The sequence below is a fragment of the Schistocerca cancellata genome, chromosome 6 (genome assembly GCF_023864275.1).
Source record: "Schistocerca cancellata isolate TAMUIC-IGC-003103 chromosome 6, iqSchCanc2.1, whole genome shotgun sequence".
Classification (NCBI taxonomy): domain Eukaryota; kingdom Metazoa; phylum Arthropoda; class Insecta; order Orthoptera; family Acrididae; genus Schistocerca; species Schistocerca cancellata.
In genome coordinates, this window is record NC_064631.1 from 3,743,653 (window position 1) to 3,763,665 (window position 20,013).

The 20,013-nt window shown below is 50.8% G+C and overlaps 7 non-coding genes and 2 pseudogenes across 7 annotated transcripts; all 9 read right to left on the reverse strand.

Moving 5' to 3' along the window:
• Positions 1–11,532: 11,532 nt before the first annotated feature.
• Positions 11,533–11,651, reverse strand: LOC126089468 (5S ribosomal RNA). Its single transcript, XR_007520791.1, has one exon. It is a non-coding gene; the product is annotated as a 5S ribosomal RNA (ribosomal RNA).
• An 840-nt stretch (positions 11,652–12,491) lies between these two features.
• LOC126090069 (5S ribosomal RNA) lies at positions 12,492–12,610 on the reverse strand. Its single transcript, XR_007520935.1, has one exon. It is a non-coding gene; the product is annotated as a 5S ribosomal RNA (ribosomal RNA).
• Positions 12,611–13,450: 840 nt separating this feature from the next.
• LOC126089490 (5S ribosomal RNA) lies at positions 13,451–13,569 on the reverse strand (annotated as a pseudogene).
• An 856-nt stretch (positions 13,570–14,425) lies between these two features.
• Positions 14,426–14,544, reverse strand: LOC126090082 (5S ribosomal RNA). The gene has a single exon (XR_007520946.1). It is a non-coding gene; the product is annotated as a 5S ribosomal RNA (ribosomal RNA).
• Positions 14,545–15,384: 840 nt separating this feature from the next.
• LOC126089472 (5S ribosomal RNA) lies at positions 15,385–15,503 on the reverse strand. Its single transcript, XR_007520795.1, has one exon. It is a non-coding gene; the product is annotated as a 5S ribosomal RNA (ribosomal RNA).
• An 854-nt stretch (positions 15,504–16,357) lies between these two features.
• Positions 16,358–16,476, reverse strand: LOC126090095 (5S ribosomal RNA). Its single transcript, XR_007520958.1, has one exon. It is a non-coding gene; the product is annotated as a 5S ribosomal RNA (ribosomal RNA).
• Positions 16,477–17,314: 838 nt separating this feature from the next.
• On the reverse strand, positions 17,315–17,433 carry LOC126090107 (5S ribosomal RNA). Its single transcript, XR_007520969.1, has one exon. It is a non-coding gene; the product is annotated as a 5S ribosomal RNA (ribosomal RNA).
• Positions 17,434–18,273: 840 nt separating this feature from the next.
• On the reverse strand, positions 18,274–18,392 carry LOC126090118 (5S ribosomal RNA). Its single transcript, XR_007520980.1, has one exon. It is a non-coding gene; the product is annotated as a 5S ribosomal RNA (ribosomal RNA).
• Positions 18,393–19,232: 840 nt separating this feature from the next.
• On the reverse strand, positions 19,233–19,351 carry LOC126089491 (5S ribosomal RNA; annotated as a pseudogene).
• Between the last annotated feature and the right edge of the window lie 662 nt (positions 19,352–20,013).

Below are 20,013 nucleotides of genomic sequence, written 5' to 3' on the forward strand. Positions count from 1 at the left end.
AGGCCGTTCTGCTGTGAGTCAAAGATTTTCGAATCGGACGAATAACTGATAGTGAATTGTAACATTCAGTGCCACCTAATGACGATGGATCACTCAAATTGCGTCCCGATTCAATACATCGTCCTCCAGCCGACTTGTCTCCATGGGTCTATTGCTGCCTCGGGCACCTTATGTCCGTTCTGCTGTGAGTCAAAGATTTTCGAATCGGACGATAAGCTGATAGTGATTTGTAACGTTCAGGGCCTCCTAATGACGATGGATCACTCAAATTGCGTCCCGATTCAATACATCGTCTTCCAGCAGACTTGTCTTCATGGGTCTATTGCTGCCTCGGGCACCTTATGGCCGTTCTGCTGTGAGTCAAAGATTTTCGAATCGGACGAAAAACTGATAGTGAATTGTAATGTTCAGGGCCACCTAATGACGATGGATCACTCAAATTGCGTCCCGATTCAATACATCGTCCTCCAGCAAACTTGTTTCGATGGGTCTATTGCTGCCTCGGGCACATTATGGCCGTTCTGCTGTGAGTCAAAGATTATCGAATCGCACGAAAAACTGATAGTGAATTGTAACGTTCAGGGCCTCCTAATGACGATGGAACACTCAAATTGCGTCCCGATTCAATACATCGTCCTCCAGCAGACTTGTCTCCATGGGTCTATTGCTGCCTCGGGCACCTTATGGCCGTTCTGCTGTGAGTCAAAGATTTTCGAATCGGACGATAAGCTGATAGTGATTTGTAACGTTCAGGGCCTCCTAATGACGATGGATCACTCAAATTGCGTCCCGATTCAATACATCGTCCTCCAGCAGACTTGTTTCCATGGGTCTATTGCTGCCTCGGTCACATTATGGCCGTTCTGCTGTGAGTCAAAGATTTTCGAATCGGACGAAAAACTGATAGTGAATTGTAACGTTCAGGGCCTCCTAATGACGATGGAACACTCAAATTGCGTCCCGATTCAATACATCGTCCTCCAGCAGACTTGTCTCCATGGGTCTATTGCTGCCTCGGGCACATTATGGCCGTTCTGCTGTGAGTCAAAGATTTTCGAATCGGACGAAAAACTGATAGTGAATTGTAACGTTCAGGGCCTCCTAATGACGATGGAACACTCAAATTGCGTCCCGATTCAATACATCGTCCTCCAGCCAACTTGTCTCCATGGGTCTATTGCTGCCTCGGGCACCTTATGGCCGTTCTGCTGTGAGTCAAAGATTTTCGAATCGGACGAGAAACTGATAGTGAATTGTAACGTTCAGGGCCACCTAATGTCGATGGATCACTCAAATTGCGTCCCGATTCAATACATCGTCCTCCAGCCAACTTGTCTCCATGGGTCTATTGCTGCCTAGGGCACCTTATGGCCGTTCTGCTGTGAGTCAAAGATTTTTGAATCGGACGAAAAACTGATAGTGAATTGTAACGTTCAGGGCCTCCTAATTACGATGGAACACTCAAATTGCGTCCCGATTCAATACATCGTCCTCCAGCCGACTTGTCTCCATGGGTCTATTGCTGCCTCGGGCACCTTATGGCCGTCCTGCTGTGAGTCAAAGATTTTCGAATCGGACGAAAAACTGATAGTGAATTGTAACGTTCACGGCCACCTAATGACGATGAATCACTCAAATTACGTCCCGATTCAATACATCGTCCTCCAGCAGACTTGTCTCCATGGGTCTATTGCTGCCTCGGGCACCTTATGGCCGTTCTGGTGAGAGTCAAAGATTTTCGAATCTGAGGAAAAACTGATAGTGAATTGTAACATTCAGGGCCACGTAATGACGATGGATCACTCAAATTGCATCCCTATTCAATACATCGTCCTCCAGCCGACTTGTCTCCATGGGTCTATTGCTGCCTCGGGCACCTTATGGCCGTTCTGCTGTGAGTCAAAGATTTTCGAATCGGACGAAAAACTGATAGTGAATTGTAAAGTTCACGGCCACCTAATGACGATGAATCACTCAAATTGCGTCCCGATTCAATACATCGTTCTCCAGCAGACTTGTCTCCATGGGTCTATTGCTAGCCTCAGGCACCTCATGGCTGTTCTGCTGTGACTCAAAGATTTTCGAATCTGACGAAAAGCTGATAGTGAATTGTAACGTTCAGGGCCTCCTAATGACGATGGAACACTCAAATTGCGTCCCGATTCAATACATCGTCCTCCTGCAGACTTGTCTCCTTGGGTCTATTGCTGCCTCGGGCACCTTATGGCCGTTCTGCTGTGAGTCAAAGATTTTCGAATCGGACGAAAAACTGATAGTGGATTGTAACATTCAGGGCCACCTAATGACGATGGACCACACAAATTGCGTCCCGATTCAATACATCGTCCTCCAGCCGTTTTGACTCCATGGGTCTATTGCTGATTCGGGCATCTTATGGCCGTTCCGCTGTGAGTCTAGTTTATCGAATGGGACGAAAAACTGATAGTGAATTGTAACGTTCAGGGCCACCTAATGACGATGGATCACTCAAATTGCGTCCCGATTCAATACATCGTCCTCCAGCCGACTTGTCTCCATGGGTCTATTGCTGCCTCGGGCACCTTATGGCCGTTCTGCTGTAAGTCAAAGATTTTCGAATCGGACGAAAAACTGATAGTGAATTGTAACGTTCAGGGCCTCCTAATGACGATGGAACACTCAAATTGCGTCCCGATTCAATACATCGTCCTCCAGCAGACTTGTCTCCATGGGTCTATTGCTGCCTCGGGCACCTTATGGCCGTTCTGCTGTGAGTCAAAGATTTTCGAATCGGACGAAAAACTGATAGTGAATTGTAACGTTCAGGGCCTCCTAATGACGATGGAACACTCAAATTGCGTCCCTATTCAATACATCGTCCGCCAGCAGACTTGTCTCCATGGGTCTATTGCTGCCTCGGGCACCTTATGGCCGTTCTGCTGTGAGTCAAAGATTTTAGAATCGGACGAAAAACTGATAGTGAATTGTAACGTTCAGGGCCACCTAATGACGATGGATCACTCAAATTGCGTCCCGATTCAATACATCGTCCTCCAGCAGACTTGTCTCCATGGGTCTATTGCTGCCTCGGGCACCTTATGGCCGTTCTGCTGTGAGTCTAGATTATCGAATGGGACGAAAAACTGATAGAGAATTGTAACGTTCAGGGCCACCTAATGACAATGGATCACTCAAATTGCGTCCCGATTCAATACATCGTCCTCCAGCCGACTTGTCTCCATGGGTCTATTGCTGCCTCGGGCACCTTATGGCCGTTCTGCTGTGAGTCAAAGATTTTCGAATCTGACGAAAAACTGATAGTGAATTGTAATGTTCAGGGCCACCTAATGACGATGGATCACTCAAATTGCGTCCCGATTCAATACATCGTCATCCAGCAGACTTGTTTTCATGGGTCTATTGCTGCCTCGGGCACATTATGGCCGTCCTGCTGTGAGTCAAAGATTTTCGTATCGGACGAAAAACTGATAGTGAATTGTAACGTTCAGGGCCTCCTAATGACGATGGAACACTCAAATTGCGTCCCGATTCAATACATCGTCCTCCAGCAGACTTGTCTCCATGGGTCTATTGCTGCCTCGGGCACCTTATGGCCGTTCTGCTGTGATTCAAAGATTTTCGGATCGGACGACAAACTGATAGTGAATTGTAAATTTCAGGGCCACCTAATGACGATGGATCACTCAAATTGCGTCCCGATTCAATACATCGTCCTCCAGCCGACTTGTCTCCATGGGTCTATTGCTGCCTCGGGCACCTTATGGCCGTTCTGCTGTGAGTCAAAGATTTTCGAATCGGACGAAAAACTGATAGTGAATTGTAAGGTTCAGGGCCTCCTAATGACGATGGAACACTCAAATTGCGTCCCGATTCAATACATCGTCCTCCAGCAGACTTGTCTCCATGGGTCTATTGCTGCCTCGGCCACCTTATGGCCGTTCTGCAGTGAGTCAAAGATTTTCGAATCGGACGAAAGACTGATAGTGATTTGTAACGTTCAGGGCCTCCTAATGACGATGGAACACTCAAATTGCGTCCCGATTCAATACATCGTCCTCCAGCAGACTTGTCTTCATGGGTCTATTGCTGCCTCGGGCACCTTACGGCCGTTCTGCTGTGAGTCAAAGATTTTCGAATCGGACGAATAACTGATAGTGAATTGTAACGTTCAGGGCAACCTAATGACGATGGATCACTCAAATTGCGTCCCGATTCAATACATCGTCCTCCTGCAGACTTGTCTCCATGGGTCTATTGCTGCCTCGGGCACCTTATGGCCGTTCTGCTGTGAGTCAAAGATTTTCGAATCGGACGAAAAATTGATAGTGAAATGTAACGTTCAGGGCCACCTAATGACGATGGATCACTCAAATTGCGTCCCGATTCAATACATCGTCCTCCAGCAGACTTGTCTCCATGGGTCTATTGCTGCCTCGGGCACCTTATGGCCGTTCTGCTGTGAGTCTAGATTATCGAAAGGGACGAAAAACTGATAGAGAATTGTAAAGTTCAGGGCCACCTAATGACGATGGATCACTCAAATTGCGTCCCGATTCAATACATCGTCCTCCAGCAGACTTGTCTTCATGAGTCAATTGCTGCCTCGGGCACCTTATGGCCGTTATGCTGTGAGTCAAAGATTTTCTAATCTGACGAAAAACTGATACTGAATTGTAACTTTCAGGGCCACCTAATGACGATGGATCACTCAAATTGCGTCACGATTCAATACATCGACCTCCAGCCGACTTGTCTCCATGGGTCTATTGCTGCCTCGGGCACCTTATGGCATTTCTGCTGTGAGTCTAGATTATCGAATGGGACGAAAAACTGATAGTGAATTGTAACGTTCAGGGCCACCTAATGACGATGGATCACTCAAATTGCGTCCCGATTCAATACATCGTCCTCCAGCCAACTTGTCTCCATGGGTCTAATGCTGCCTCGGGCACCTTATGGCCGTTCTGCTGTAAGTCAAAGATTTTCGAATCGGACGAAAAACTGATAGTGAATTGTAACGTTCAGGGCCTCCTAATGACGATGGAGCACTCAAATTGCGTCCCGATTCAATACATCGTCCGCCAGCAGACTTGTCTCCATGGGTCTATTGCTGCCTCGGGCGCCTTATGGCCGTTCTGCTGTGAGTCAAAGATTTTCGAATCGGACGAAAAACTGATAGTGAAGTGTAACGTTCAGGGCCACCTAATGACGATGGATCACTCAAAATGCGTCCCGATTCAATACATCGTCCTCCAGCAGACTTGTCTCCATGGGTCTATTGCTGCCTCGGGCACCTTATGGCCGTTCTGCTGTGGGTCAAAAATTTTCGAATCTGACGAAAAACTGATAGTGAATTGTAACCTTCAGGGCCACCTAATGACGATGGATCACTCAAATTGCGTCCCGATTCAATACATCGTCCTCCAGCAGACTTGTCTCCATGGGTCTATTGCTGCCTCGTGGACCTTAGGGCCGTTCTGCTGTGAGTCAAAGATTTTCGAAACGGACGAAAAACTGATAGTGAATTGCAACGTTCAGGGCCACCTAATGACGAAGGATCACTCAAATTGCGTCCCGATTCAATACATCGTCCTCCAGCAGACTTGTCTCCATGGGTCTATTGCTGCCTCGGGCACCTTATGGCCGTTCTGCTGTGAGTAAAAAATTTTCGAATCTGACGAAAAACTGATAGTGAATTGTAACATTCAGGGCCTCCTAATGACGATGGAACAATCAAATTGCGTCCCGATTCAATACATCGTCCTCCAGCAGACTTGTCTCCATGGGTCTATTGCTGCCTCGGGCACCTTATGGCCGTTCCGATCTGAGTCAAAGATTTTCGAATCTGACGAAAAACTGATAGTGAATTGTAACATTCAGGGCCACCTAATGACGATGGAACACTCAAATTGCGTCCCGATTCAATACATCGTCCTCCAGCCGACTTGTCTCCATGGCCGTTATGCTGTGAGTCCAAATTATCGAATGGGACGAAAAACTGATAGTGAATTGTAACATTCAGGGCCTCCTAATGACGATGGAACACTCAAATTGCGTCCCGATTCAATACATCGTCCTCCAGCAGACTTGTCTCCATGGGTCTATTGCTGCCTCGGGCACCTTATGGCCGTTCTGCTGTGAGTCAAAGATTTTCGAATCGGACGAAAAACTGATAGTGAATTTTAACGTTCAGGGCCACCTAATGACGATGGATCACTCAAATTGCGTCCCGATTCAATACATCGTCCTCCCGCAGACTTGTCTCCATGGGTCTATTGCTGCCTAGGGCACCTTATGGCCGTTCTGCTGTGAGTCAAAGATTTTCGAATCGGACGAAAAACTGATAGTGAATTGTAACGTTCAGGGCCACCTAATGACGATGGATCACTCAAATTGCGTCCCGATTCAATACATCGTCCTCCAGCAGACTTGTCTCCATGGGTCTATTGCTGCCTCGGGCACCTTATGGGCGTTCTGCTATGAGTCAAAGATTTTCGAATCTGACGAAAAACTGATAGTGAATTGTAACATTCAGGGCCACGTAATGACGATGGATCACTCAAATTGCGTCCCGATTCAATACATCGTCCTCCAGCCGACTTGTCTCCATGGGTCTATTGCTGCCTTAGGGCACCTTATGGCCGTTCTGCTGTGAGTCAAAGATTTTCGAATCGGACGAAAAACTGATAGTGAATTGTAACGTTCAGGGCCACCTAATGACGATGGATCACTCAAATTGCGACCCGATTCAATACATCGTCCTCCAGCAGACTTGTCTCCATGGGTCTATTGCTGCCTCGTGCACCTTATTGCCGTCCTGCTGTGAGTCAAAGATTTTCGAATCCGACGAAAAACTGATAGTGAATTGTAACGTTCAGGGCCACCTAATGACGATGGATCACTCAAATTGCGACCCGATTCAATACATCGTCCTCCAGCAGACTTGTCTCCATGGGTCTATTGCAGCCTCGTGCACCTTATGGCCGTTCTGCTGTGAGTCAAAGATTTTCGAATCGGACGAAAAACTGATAGTGAATTGTAACGTTCAGGGCCACCTAATGACGATGGATCACTCAAATTGCGTCCCGATTCAATACATCGTCCTCCAGCAGACTTGTCTCCATGGGTCTATTGCTGCCTCGGTCACGTTATGGCTGTTCTGCTGTCAGTCAAAGATTTTCGAATCTGACGAAAAACTGATAGTGATTTGTAACATTCAGGGCCACCTAATGACGATGGATCACTCAAATTGCGTCCCGATACAATACATCGTCCTCCAGCCGGCTTGTCTCCACGGGTCCATTGCTGCCTCGGGCACCTTAGGGCCGTTCTGCTGTGAGTCAAAGATTTTCGAATCGGACGAAAAACTGATAGTGAATTGTAACGTTCAGGGCCACCTAATGACGATGGAACACTCAAATTGCGTCCCGATTCAATACATCGTCCTCCAGCAGACTTGTCTCCATGGGTCTATTGCTGCCTCGGGCACTTATGGCCATTCTGCTGTGAGTCAAAGGTTTTCGAATCTGACGAAAAACTGATAGTGAATTGTAACGTTCAGGGCCACCTAATGACGATGGATCACTCAAATTGCGTCCCGATTCAATACATCGTCCTCCAGCCGACTTGTCTCCATGGGTCTATTGCTGCCTCGGGCACCTTATGGCCGTTCTGCTGTGAGTCAAAAATTTTCGAATCTGACGAAAAACTGATAGTGAATTGTAACTTTCAGGGCCACCTAATGACGATGTATCACTCAAATTGCGTCCCGATACAATACATCGTCCTCCAGCCGACTTGTCTCCACGGGTCCATTGCAGCCTCGGGCACCTTAGGGCCGTTCTGCTGTGAGTCAAAGATTTTCGAATCGGACGAAAAACTGATAGTGAATTGCAACGTTCAGGGCCACCTAATGACGATGGAACACTCAAATTGCGTCCCGATTCAATACATCGTCCTCCAGCACACTTGTCTCCATGGGTCTATTGCTGCCTCGGGCACCTTATGGCCATTCTGCTGTGAGTCAAAGGTTTTCGAATCTGACGAAAAACTGATAGTGAATTGTAACGTTCAGGGCCACCTAATGACGATGGATCACTCAAATTGCGTCCCGATTCAATACATCGTCCTCCAGCCGACTTGTCTCCATGGGTCTATTGCTGCCTCGGGCACCTTAGGGCCGTTCTGCTGTGAGTCAAAGATTTTCGAATCGGACGAAAAACTGATAGTGAATTGTATCATTCAGGACCACCTAATGACGATGGATCACTCAAATTGCGTCCCGATTCAATACATCGTCCTCCAGCAGACTTGTCTCCATGGGTCTATTGCTGCCTCGGGCACCTTATGGCCGTTCTGCTGTGAGTCAAAAATTTTCGAATCTGACGAAAAACTGATAGTGAATTGTAACTTTCAGGGCCACCTAATGACGATGGATCACTCAAATTGCGTCCCGATTCAATACATCGTCCTCCAGCAGACTTGTCTCCATGGGTCTATTGCTGCCTCGGGCACCTTATGGCCGTTCTGCTGTGAGTCAAAGATTTTCGAATCGGACGAAAAACTGATAGTGAATTGTAACGTTCAGGGCCTCCTAATGACGATGGAACACTCAAATTGCGTCCCGATTCAATACATCGTCCTCCAGCAGACTTGTCTCCATGGGTCTATTGCTGCCTCGGGCACCTTATGGCCGTTCTGCTGTGAGTCAAAGATTTTCGAATCGGACGATAAGCTGATAGTGATTTGTAACGTTCAGGGCCTCCTAATGACGATGGATCACTCAAATTGCGTCCCGATTCAATACATCGTCCTCCAGCAGACTTGTTTCCATGGGTCTATTGCTGCCTCGGTCACATTATGGCCGTTCTGCTGTGAGTCAAAGATTTTCGAATCGGACGAAAAACTGATAGTGAATTGTAACGTTCAGGGCCTCCTAATGACGATGGAACACTCAAATTGCATCCCGATTCAATACATCGTCCTCCAGCAGACTTGTCTCCATGGGTCTATTGCTGCCTCGGGCACATTATGGCCGTTCTGCTGTGAGTCAAAGATTTTCGAATCGGACGAAAAACTGATAGTGAATTGTAACGTTCAGGGCCTCCTAATGACGATGGAACACTCAAATTGCGTCCCGATTCAATACATCGTCCTCCAGCCAACTTGTCTCCATGGGTCTATTGCTGCCTCGGGCACCTTATGGCCGTTCTGCTGTGAGTCAAAGATTTTCGAATCGGACGAGAAACTGATAGTGAATTGTAACGTTCAGGGCCACCTTATGTCGATGGATCACTCAAATTGCGTCCCGATTCAATACATCGTCCTCCAGCAGACTTGTCTCCATGGGTCTATTGTTGCCTCGGGCACCTTATGGTCGTTCTGCTGTGAGTCAAAGATTTTCGAATCGGACGAAAAACTGATAGTGAATTGTAACGTTCAGGGCCACCTAATGACGATGGATCACTCAAATTGCGTCCCGATTCAATACATCGTCCTCCAGCAGACTTGTCTCCATGGGTCTATTTCTGCCTCGGGCACTTTATGGCCGTTCTGCTGTGAGTCAAAGATTTTCGAATCGGACGAAAAACTGATAGTCAATTGTAACATTCAGGGCCACCTAATGACGATGGATCACTCAAATTGCGTCCCGATTCAATACATCGTCTTCCAGCCGACTTGTCTCCATGGGTCTATTGCTGCCTAGGGCACCTTATGGCCGTTCTGCTGTGAGTCAAAGATTTTCGAATCGGACGAAAAACTGATAGTGAATTGTAACGTTCAGGGCCACCTAATGACGATGGATCACTCAAATTGCGACCCGATTCAATACATCGTCCTCCAGCAGACTTGTCTCCATGGGTCTATTGCTGCCTCGTGCACCTTATGGCCGTTCTGCTGTGAGTCAAAGATTTTCGAATCCGACGAAAAACTGATAGTGAATTGTAACGTTCAGGGCCACCTAATGACGATGGATCACTCAAATTGCGACCCGATTCAATACATCGTCCTCCAGCAGACTTGCCTCCATGGGTCTATTGCAGCCTCGTGCACCTTATGGCCGTTCTGCTGTGAGTCAAAGATTTTCGAATCGGACGAAAAACTGATAGGGAATTGTAACGTTCAGGGCCACCTAATGACGATGGATCACTCAAATTGCGTCCCGATTCAATACATCGTCCTCCAGCAGACTTGTCTACATGGGTCTATTGCTGCCTCGGGCACCTTATGGCCGTTCTGCTGTGAGTCAAAGATTTTCGAATCGGACGAAAAACTGATAGTGAATTGTAACGTTCAGGGCCTCCTAATGACGATGGAACACTCAAATTGCGTCCCGATTCAATACATCGTCCTCCAGCAGACTTGTCTCCATGGGTCTATTGCTGCCTCGGGCACCTTATGGCCGTTCTGCTGTGAGTCAAAGATTTTCGAATCGGACGAAAAACTGATAGTTCAGGGCCACGTAATGACGATGGATCACTCAAATTGCGTCCCGATTCAATACATCGTCCTCCAGCAGACTTGTCTCCATGGGTCTATTGTTGCCTCGGGCACCGTATGGCCGTTCTGCTGTGAGTCAAAGATTTTCGAATCGGACGAAAAACTGATAGTGAATTGTAACGTTCAGGGCCACCTAATGACGATGGATCACTCAAATTGCGTCCCGATTCAATACATCGTCCTCCAGCAGACTTGTCTCCATGGGTCTATTTCTGCCTCGGGCACTTTATGGCCGTTCTGCTGTGAGTCAAAGATTTTCGAATCGGACGAAAAACTGATAGTCAATTGTAACATTCAGGGCCACCTAATGACGATGGATCACTCAAATTGCGTCCCGATTCAATACATCGTCCTCCAGCCGACTTGACTTCATGGGTCTATAGCTGCCTCGGGCACCTTATGGCCGTTCTGCTGTGAGTCTAGATTATCGAATGGGACGAAAAACTGATAGTGAATTGTAACGTTCAGCGGAGGGCCTGTGCGGGGTGTGGCAGTGTCGTGCTGGAGGGCCCACTGGTAGCGATGTGGGCTTCCTCGCCTATCCTCGCCTCGCATCGCCTCGCCTCACACCAGGTGTCTGCGTAGTTTGCAGTGCATTCGCACCATTCCTATCCCTGTCCCTGTCCCCGTCCCGACTTGTACCGACTTTGCTCGACTGCCGCTCGCTGCCGCTCGGGTCGTGGTCCATATGACAGCGCAAGCATGACAAACGTCTGCGGGACGAGACGAGACGAGACGAGACGAGACGACTATGGAATAAATTCGTGGTTACAAATCAAATTTGGAACTCTACACTCCTACACAACAATAGGCGGTGACGTATTTCAGAAATCACCTGCCGATTCGTACTGTTTTGTCGTTTTCAAAGTCTTCTTGGCAAACTTGGTTAGCACATTCTCCCTCAAACTGAGTTAATTACTGCATTTTCGTACCATTACAGTAGTTTAAAAGGCTTAAAGAAGCATCTTTGTCACAACAGAAAGGTAGTTTGAAAATTGGGCTGGCGACATAACAAAAGAAAAACAGGAAGGGAGCCAGCAGCACCCGGGTTTTCCAGGCGGTCACCCATCCAAGTACTAGCCGGGCCCGATGTTGCTTAACTTCGGTGATCGGACGAGAACCGGTGTATTCATCATGGTATGGCCGTTGGCGCTCATCTAATGTAGGAGCACGGCAGAATTCGCGTTCGGCTTTTCTCCCAACACACAAAATGTTAGTTTTCGGCCGCATTTGACGAAAGCGCTTCCTTCCGCAACCGCCAGTTCCTCGAGGACGGCTCGGGGAGGCGCGCCCGGCGTCCCAGCAGAGTGACGGCCGAATTGGCGGGCGCACCCCCGCGTGTGTGAGACGCACTGCTGCTCGTTGCACCCCCTGTCATTCGCTGGGCGCGTGCAGCCTTCGACACTAGCGGAGGACGAATCTTGTCCCTGGTGTTCAGCGGAGGGCCTGTGCGGGGTGTGGCAGTGTCGTGCTGGAGGGCCCACTGGTAGCGATGTGGGCTTCCTCGCCTCGCCTCGCCTCGCCTCACACCAGGTGTCTGCGTAGTTTGCAGTGCATTCGCACCATTCCTATCCCTGTCCCTGTCCCCGTCCCGACTTGTCCCGACTTTGCTCGACTGCCGCTCGCTGCCGCTCGGCTCGTGGTCCATATGACAGCGCAAGCACGACAAACGTCTGCGGGACGAGACGAGACGAGACGAGGCGATTAAGGAATAAATTCGTGGTTACAAATCATATTTGGAACTCTACACTCCTACACAACAATAGGCGGTGACGTATTTCAGAAATCACCTGCCGATTCGTACTGTTTTGTCGTTTTCAAAGTCTTCTTGGCAAACTTGGTTAGCACATTCTCCCTCAAACTGAGTTAATTACTGCATTTTCGTACCATTACAGTAGTTTAAAAGGCTTAAGGAAGCATCTTTGTCACAACAGACAGGTAGTTTGAAAATTGGGCTGGCGACATTACAAAAAAAAAAAAAACAGGAAGGGAGCCAACAGCACCCGGGTTTCCCAGGCGGTCACCCATCCAAGTACTAGCCGGGCCCGATGATGCTTAACTTCGGTGATCGGACGAGAACCGGTGTATTCATCATGGTATGGCCGTTGGCGCTCATCTAATGTAGGAGCACGGCAGAATTCGCGTTCGGCTTTTCTCCCAACACACAAAATGTTAGTTTTCGGCCGCATTTGACGAAAGCGCTTCCTTCCGCAACCGCCAGTTCCTCGAGGACGGCGCGGGGAGGCGCGCCCGGCGTCCCAGCAGAGTGACGGCCGAATTGGCGGGCGCACCGCCGCGTGTGTGAGACGCACTGCTGTTCGTTGCACCCCCTGTCATTCGCTGGGCGCGTGCAGCCTTCGACACTAGCGGAGGACGCATCTTGTCCCTGGTGTTCAGCGGAAGGCCTGAGCGGGGTGTGGCAGTGTCGTGCTGGAGGGCCCACTGGTACGATGTGGGCTTCCTCGCCTCGCCTCGCCTCGCCTCACACCAGGTGTCTGCGTAGTTTGCAGTGCATTCGCACCATTCCTATCCCTGTCCCTGTCCCCGTCCCGACTTGTCCCGACTTTGCTCGACTGCCGCTCGCTGCCGCTCGGGTCGTGGTCCATATGACAGCGCAAGCACGACAAACGTCTGCGGGACGAGACGAGACGAGACGAGACGAGACGACTAAGGAATAAATTCGTGGTTACAAATCAAATTTGGAACTCTACACTCCTACACAACAATAGGCGGTGACGTATTTCAGAAATCACCTGCCGATTCGTACTGTTTTGTCGTTTTCAAAGTCTTCTTGGCAAACTTGGTTAGCACATTCTCCCTCAAACTGAGTTAATTACTGCATTTTCGTACCATTACAGTAGTTTAAAAGGCTTAAGGAAGCATCTTTGTCACAACAGAAAGGTAGTTTGAAAATTGGGCTGGCGACATAACAAAAGAAAAACAGGAAGGGAGCCAGCAGTACCCGGGTTTTCCAGGCGGTCACCCATCCACGTACTAGCCGGGCCCGATGTTGCTTAACATCGGTGATCGGACGAGAACCGGTGTATTCATCATGGTATGGCCGTTGGCGCTCATCTAATGTAGGAGCACGGCAGAATTCGCGTTCGGCTTTTCTCCCAACACACAAAATGTTAGTTTTCGGCCGCATTTGACGAAAGCGCTTCCTTCCGCAACCGCCAGTTCCTCGAGGACGGCGCGGGGAGGCGCGCCCGGCGTCCCAGCAGAGTGACGGCCGAATTGACGGGCGCACCGCCGCGTGTGTTAGACGCACTGCTGCTCGTCGCACCCCCTGTCATTCGCTGGGCGCGTGCAGCCTTCGACACTAGCGGAGGACGCATCTTGTCCCTGGTGTTCAGCGGAGGGCCTGTGCGGGGTGTGGCAGTGTCGTGCTGGAGGGCCCACTGGTAGCGATGTGGGTTTCCTCGCCTCGCCACGCCTCGCCACGCCTCGCCTCACACCAGGTGTCTGCGTAGTTTGCAGTGCATTCGCACCATTCCTATCCCTGTCCCTGTCCCCGTCCCGACTTGTCCCGACTTTGCTCGACTGCCGCTCGCTGCCGCTCGGGTCGTGGTCCATATGACAGCGCAAGCACGACAAACGTCTGCGGGACGAGACGAGACGAGACGAGACGAGGCGACTAAGGAATAAATTCGTGGTTACAAATCAAATTTGGAACTCTACACTCCTACACAACAATAGGCGGTGACGTATTTCAGAAATCACCTGCCGATTCGTACTGTTTTGTCGTTTTCAAAGTCTTCTTGGCAAACTTGGTTAGCACATTCTCCCTCAAACTGAGTTAATTACTGCATTTTCGTACCATTACAGTAGTTTAAAAGGCTTAAGGAAGCATCTTTGTCACAACAGAAAGGTAGTTTGAAAATTGGGCTGGCGACATTACAAAAAAAAAAAAAAACAGGAAGGGAGCCAACAGCACCCGGGTTTCCCAGGCGGTCACCCATCCAAGTACTAGCCGGGCCCGATGATGCTTAACTTCGGTGATCGGACGAGAACCGGTGTATTCATCATGGTATGGCCGTTGGCGCTCATCTAATGTAGGAGCACGGCAGAATTCGCGTTCGGCTTTTCTCCCAACACACAAAATGTTAGTTTTCGGCCGCATTTGACGAAAGCGCTTCCTTCCGCAACCGCCAGTTCCTCGAGGACGGCGCGGGGAGGCGCGCCCGGCGTCCCAGCAGAGTGACGGCCGAATTGGCGGGCGCACCGCCGCGTGTGTGAGACGCACTGCTGTTCGTTGCACCCCCTGTCATTCGCTGGGCGCGTGCAGCCTTCGACACTAGCGGAGGACGCATCTTGTCCCTGGTGTTCAGCGGAAGGCCTGAGCGGGGTGTGGCAGTGTCGTGCTGGAGGGCCCACTGGTACGATGTGGGCTTCCTCGCCTCGCCTCGCCTCGCCTCACACCAGGTGTCTGCGTAGTTTGCAGTGCATTCACACCATTCCTATCCCTGTCCCTGTCCCCGTCCCGACTTGTCCCGACTTTGCTCGACTGCCGCTCGCTGCCGCTCGGGTCGTGGTCCATATGACAGCGCAAGCACGACAAACGTCTGCGGGACGAGACGAGACGAGACGAGACGAGACGACTAAGGAATAAATTCGTGGTTACAAATCAAATTTGGAACTCTACACTCCTACACAACAATAGGCGGTGACGTATTTCAGAAATCACCTGCCGATTCGTACTGTTTTGTCGTTTTCAAAGTCTTCTTGGCAAACTTGGTTAGCACATTCTCCCTCAAACTGAGTTAATTACTGCATTTTCGTACCATTACAGTAGTTTAAAAGGCTTAAGGAAGCATCTTTGTCACAACAGAAAGGTAGTTTGAAAATTGGGCTGGCGACATAACAAAAGAAAAACAGGAAGGGAGCCAGCAGCACCCGGGTTTTCCAGGCGGTCACCCATCCACGTACTAGCCGGGCCCGATGTTGCTTAACTTCGGTGATCGGACGAGAACCGGTGTATTCATCATGGTATGGCCGTTGGCGCTCATCTAATGTAGGAGCACGGCAGAATTCGCGTTCGGCTTTTCTCCCAACACACAAAATGTTAGTTTTCGGCCGCATTTGACGAAAGCGCTTCCTTCCGCAACCGCCAGTTCCTCGAGGACGGCGCGGGGAGGCGCGCCCGGCGTCCCAGCAGAGTGACGGCCGAATTGGCGGGCGCACCGCCGCGTGTGTTAGACGCACTGCTGCTCGTCGCACCCCCTGTCATTCGCTGGGCGCGTGCAGCCTTCGACACTAGCGGAGGACGCATCTTGTCCCTGGTGTTCAGCGGAGGGCCTGTGCGGGGTGTGGCAGTGTCGTGCTGGAGGGCCCACTGGTAGCGATGTGGGTTTCCTCGCCTCGCCACGCCTCGCCACGCCTCGCCTCACACCAGGTGTCTGCGTAGTTTGCAGTGCATTCGCACCATTCCTATCCCTGTCCCTGTCCCCGTCCCGACTTGTCCCGACTTTGCTCGACTGCCGCTCGCTGCCGCTCGGGTCGTGGTCCATATGACAGCGCAAGCACGACAAACGTCTGCGGGACGAGACGAGACGAGACGAGACGAGGCGACTAAGGAATAAATTCGTGGTTACAAATCAAATTTGGAACTCTACACTCCTACACAACAATAGGCGGTGACGTATTTCAGAAATCACCTGCCGATTCGTACTGTTTTGTCGTTTTCAAAGTCTTCTTGGCAAACTTGGTTAGCACATTCTCCCTCAAACTGAGTTAATTACTGCATTTTCGTACCATTACAGTAGTTTAAAAGGCTTAAGGAAGCATCTTTGTCACAACAGAAAGGTAGTTTGAAAATTGGGCTGGCGACATTACAAAAAAAAAAAAACAGGAAGGGAGCCAACAGCACCCGGGTTTCCCAGGCGGTCACCCATCCAAGTACTAGCCGGGCCCGATGATGCTTAACTTCGGTGATCGGACGAGAACCGGTGTATTCATCATGGTATGGCCGTTGGCGCTCATCTAATGTAGGAGCACGGCAGAATTCGCGTTCGGCTTTTCTCCCAACACACAAAATGTTAGTTTTCGGCCGCATTTGACGAAAGCGCTTCCTTCCGCAACCGCCAGTTCCTCGAGGACGGCGCGGGGAGGCGCGCCCGGCGTCCCAGCAGAGTGACGGCCGAATTGGCGGGCGCACCGCCGCGTGTGTGAGACGCACTGCTGCTCGTTGCACCCCCTGTCATTCGCTGGGTGCGTGCGGCCTTCGACACTAGCGGAGGACGAATCTTGTCCCTGGTGTTCAGCGGAGGGCCTGTGCGGGGTGTGGCAGTGTCGTGCTGGAGGGCCCACTGGTACGATGTGGGCTTCCTCGCCTCGCCTCGCCTCGCCTCACACCAGGTGTCTGCGTAGTTTGCAGTGCATTCGCACCATTCCTATCCCTGTCCCTGACCCCGTCCCGACTTGTCCCGACTTTGCTCGACTGCCGCTCGCTGCCGCTCGGGTCGTGGTCCATATGACAGCGAAAGCACAACAAACGTCTGCGGGACGAGACGAGACGAGACGAGACGACTAAGGAATAAGTTCGTGGTTACAAATCAAATTTGGAACTCAACACACCTACACAACAATAGGCGGTGACGTATTTCAGAAATCACCTGCCGATTCGTAGTGTTTTGTCGTTTTCAAAGTCTTCTTGGCAAACTTGGTTAGCACATTCTCCCTCAAACTGAGTTAATTACTGCATTTTCGTACCATTACAGTAGTTTAAAAGGCTTAAGGAAGCATCTTTGTCACAACAGAAAGGTAGTTTGAAAATTGGGCTGGCGACATTACAAAAAAAAAAAAACAGGAAGGGAGCCAACAGCACCCGGGTTTCCCAGGCGGTCACCCATCCAAGTACTAGCCGGGCCCGATGATGCTTAACTTCGGTGATCGGACGAGAACCGGTGTATTCATCATGGTATGGCCGTTGGCGCTCATCTAATGTAGGAGCACGGCAGAATTCGCGTTCGGCTTTTCTCCCAACACACAAAATGTTAGTTTTCGGCCGCATTTGACGAAAGCGCTTCCTTCCGCAACCGCCAGTTCCTCGAGGACGGCTCGGGGAGGCGCGCCCGGCGTCCCAGCAGAGTGACGGCCGAATTGGCGGGCGCACCGCCGCGTGTGTGAGACGCACTGCTGCTCGTTGCACCCCCTGTCATTCGCTGGGCGCGTGCAGCCTTCGACACTAGCGGAGGACGAATCTTGTCCCTGGTGTTCAGCGGAGGGCCTGTGCGGGGTGTGGCAGTGTCGTGCTGGAGGGCCCACTGGTAGCGATGTGGGCTTCCTCGCCTCGCCTCGCCTCGCCTCACACCAGGTGTCTGCGTAGTTTGCAGTGCATTCGCACCATTCCTATCCCTGTCCCTGTCCCCGTCCCGACTTGTCCCGACTTTGCTCGACTGCCGCTCGCTGCCGCTCGGCTCGTGGTCCATATGACAGCGCAAGCACGACAAACGTCTGCGGGACGAGACGAGACGAGACGAGGCGACTAAGGAATAAATTCGTGGTTACAAATCATATTTGGAACTCTACACTCCTACACAACAATAGGCGGTGACGTATTTCAGAAATCACCTGCCGATTCGTACTGTTTTGTCGTTTTCAAAGTCTTCTTGGCAAACTTGGTTAGCACATTCTCCCTCAAACTGAGTTAATTACTGCATTTTCGTACCATTACAGTAGTTTAAAAGGCTTAAGGAAGCATCTTTGTCACAACAGACAGGTAGTTTGAAAATTGGGCTGGCGACATTACAAAAAAAAAAAAAACAGGAAGGGAGCCAACAGCACCCGGGTTTCCCAGGCGGTCACCCATCCAAGTACTAGCCGGGCCCGATGATGCTTAACTTCGGTGATCGGACGAGAACCGGTGTATTCATCATGGTATGGCCGTTGGCGCTCATCTAATGTAGGAGCACGGCAGAATTCGCGTTCGGCTTTTCTCCCAACACACAAAATGTTAGTTTTCGGCCGCATTTGACGAAAGCGCTTCCTTCCGCAACCGCCAGTTCCTCGAGGACGGCGCGGGGAGGCGCGCCCGGCGTCCCAGCAGAGTGACGGCCGAATTGGCGGGCGCACCGCCGCGTGTGTGAGACGCACTGCTGTTCGTTGCACCCCCTGTCATTCGCTGGGCGCGTGCAGCCTTCGACACTAGCGGAGGACGCATCTTGTCCCTGGTGTTCAGCGGAAGGCCTGAGCGGGGTGTGGCAGTGTCGTGCTGGAGGGCCCACTGGTACGATGTGGGCTTCCTCGCCTCGCCTCGCCTCGCCTCACACCAGGTGTCTGCGTAGTTTGCAGTGCATTCGCACCATTCCTATCCCTGTCCCTGTCCCCGTCCCGACTTGTCCCGACTTTGCTCGACTGCCGCTCGCTGCCGCTCGGGTCGTGGTCCATATGACAGCGCAAGCACGACAAACGTCTGCGGGACGAGACGAGACGAGACGAGACGAGACGACTAAGGAATAAATTCGTGGTTACAAATCAAATTTGGAACTCTACACTCCTACACAACAATAGGCGGTGACGTATTTCAGAAATCACCTGCCGATTCGTACTGTTTTGTCGTTTTCAAAGTCTTCTTGGCAAACTTGGTTAGCACATTCTCCCTCAAACTGAGTTAATTACTGCATTTTCGTACCATTACAGTAGTTTAAAAGGCTTAAGGAAGCATCTTTGTCACAACAGAAAGGTAGTTTGAAAATTGGGCTGGCGACATAACAAAAGAAAAACAGGAAGGGAGCCAGCAGTACCCGGGTTTTCCAGGCGGTCACCCATCCACGTACTAGCCGGGCCCGATGTTGCTTAACATCGGTGATCGGACGAGAACCGGTGTATTCATCATGGTATGGCCGTTGGCGCTCATCTAATGTAGGAGCACGGCAGAATTCGCGTTCGGCTTTTCTCCCAACACACAAAATGTTAGTTTTCGGCCGCATTTGACGAAAGCGCTTCCTTCCGCAACCGCCAGTTCCTCGAGGACGGCGCGGGGAGGCGCGCCCGGCGTCCCAGCAGAGTGACGGCCGAATTGACGGGCGCACCGCCGCGTGTGTTAGACGCACTGCTGCTCGTCGCACCCCCTGTCATTCGCTGGGCGCGTGCAGCCTTCGACACTAGCGGAGGACGCATCTTGTCCCTGGTGTTCAGCGGAGGGCCTGTGCGGGGTGTGGCAGTGTCGTGCTGGAGGGCCCACTGGTAGCGATGTGGGTTTCCTCGCCTCGCCACGCCTCGCCACGCCTCGCCTCACACCAGGTGTCTGCGTAGTTTGCAGTGCATTCGCACCATTCCTATCCCTGTCCCTGACCCCGTCCCGACTTGTCCCGACTTTGCTCGACTGCCGCTCGCTGCCGCTCGGGTCGTGGTCCATATGACAGCGCAAGCACGACAAACGTCTGCGGGACGAGACGAGACGAGACGAGACGAGACGACTAAGGAATAAATTCGTGGTTACAAATCAAATTTGTAACTCTACACTCCTACACAACAATAGGCGGTGACGTATTTCAGAAATCACCTGCCGAT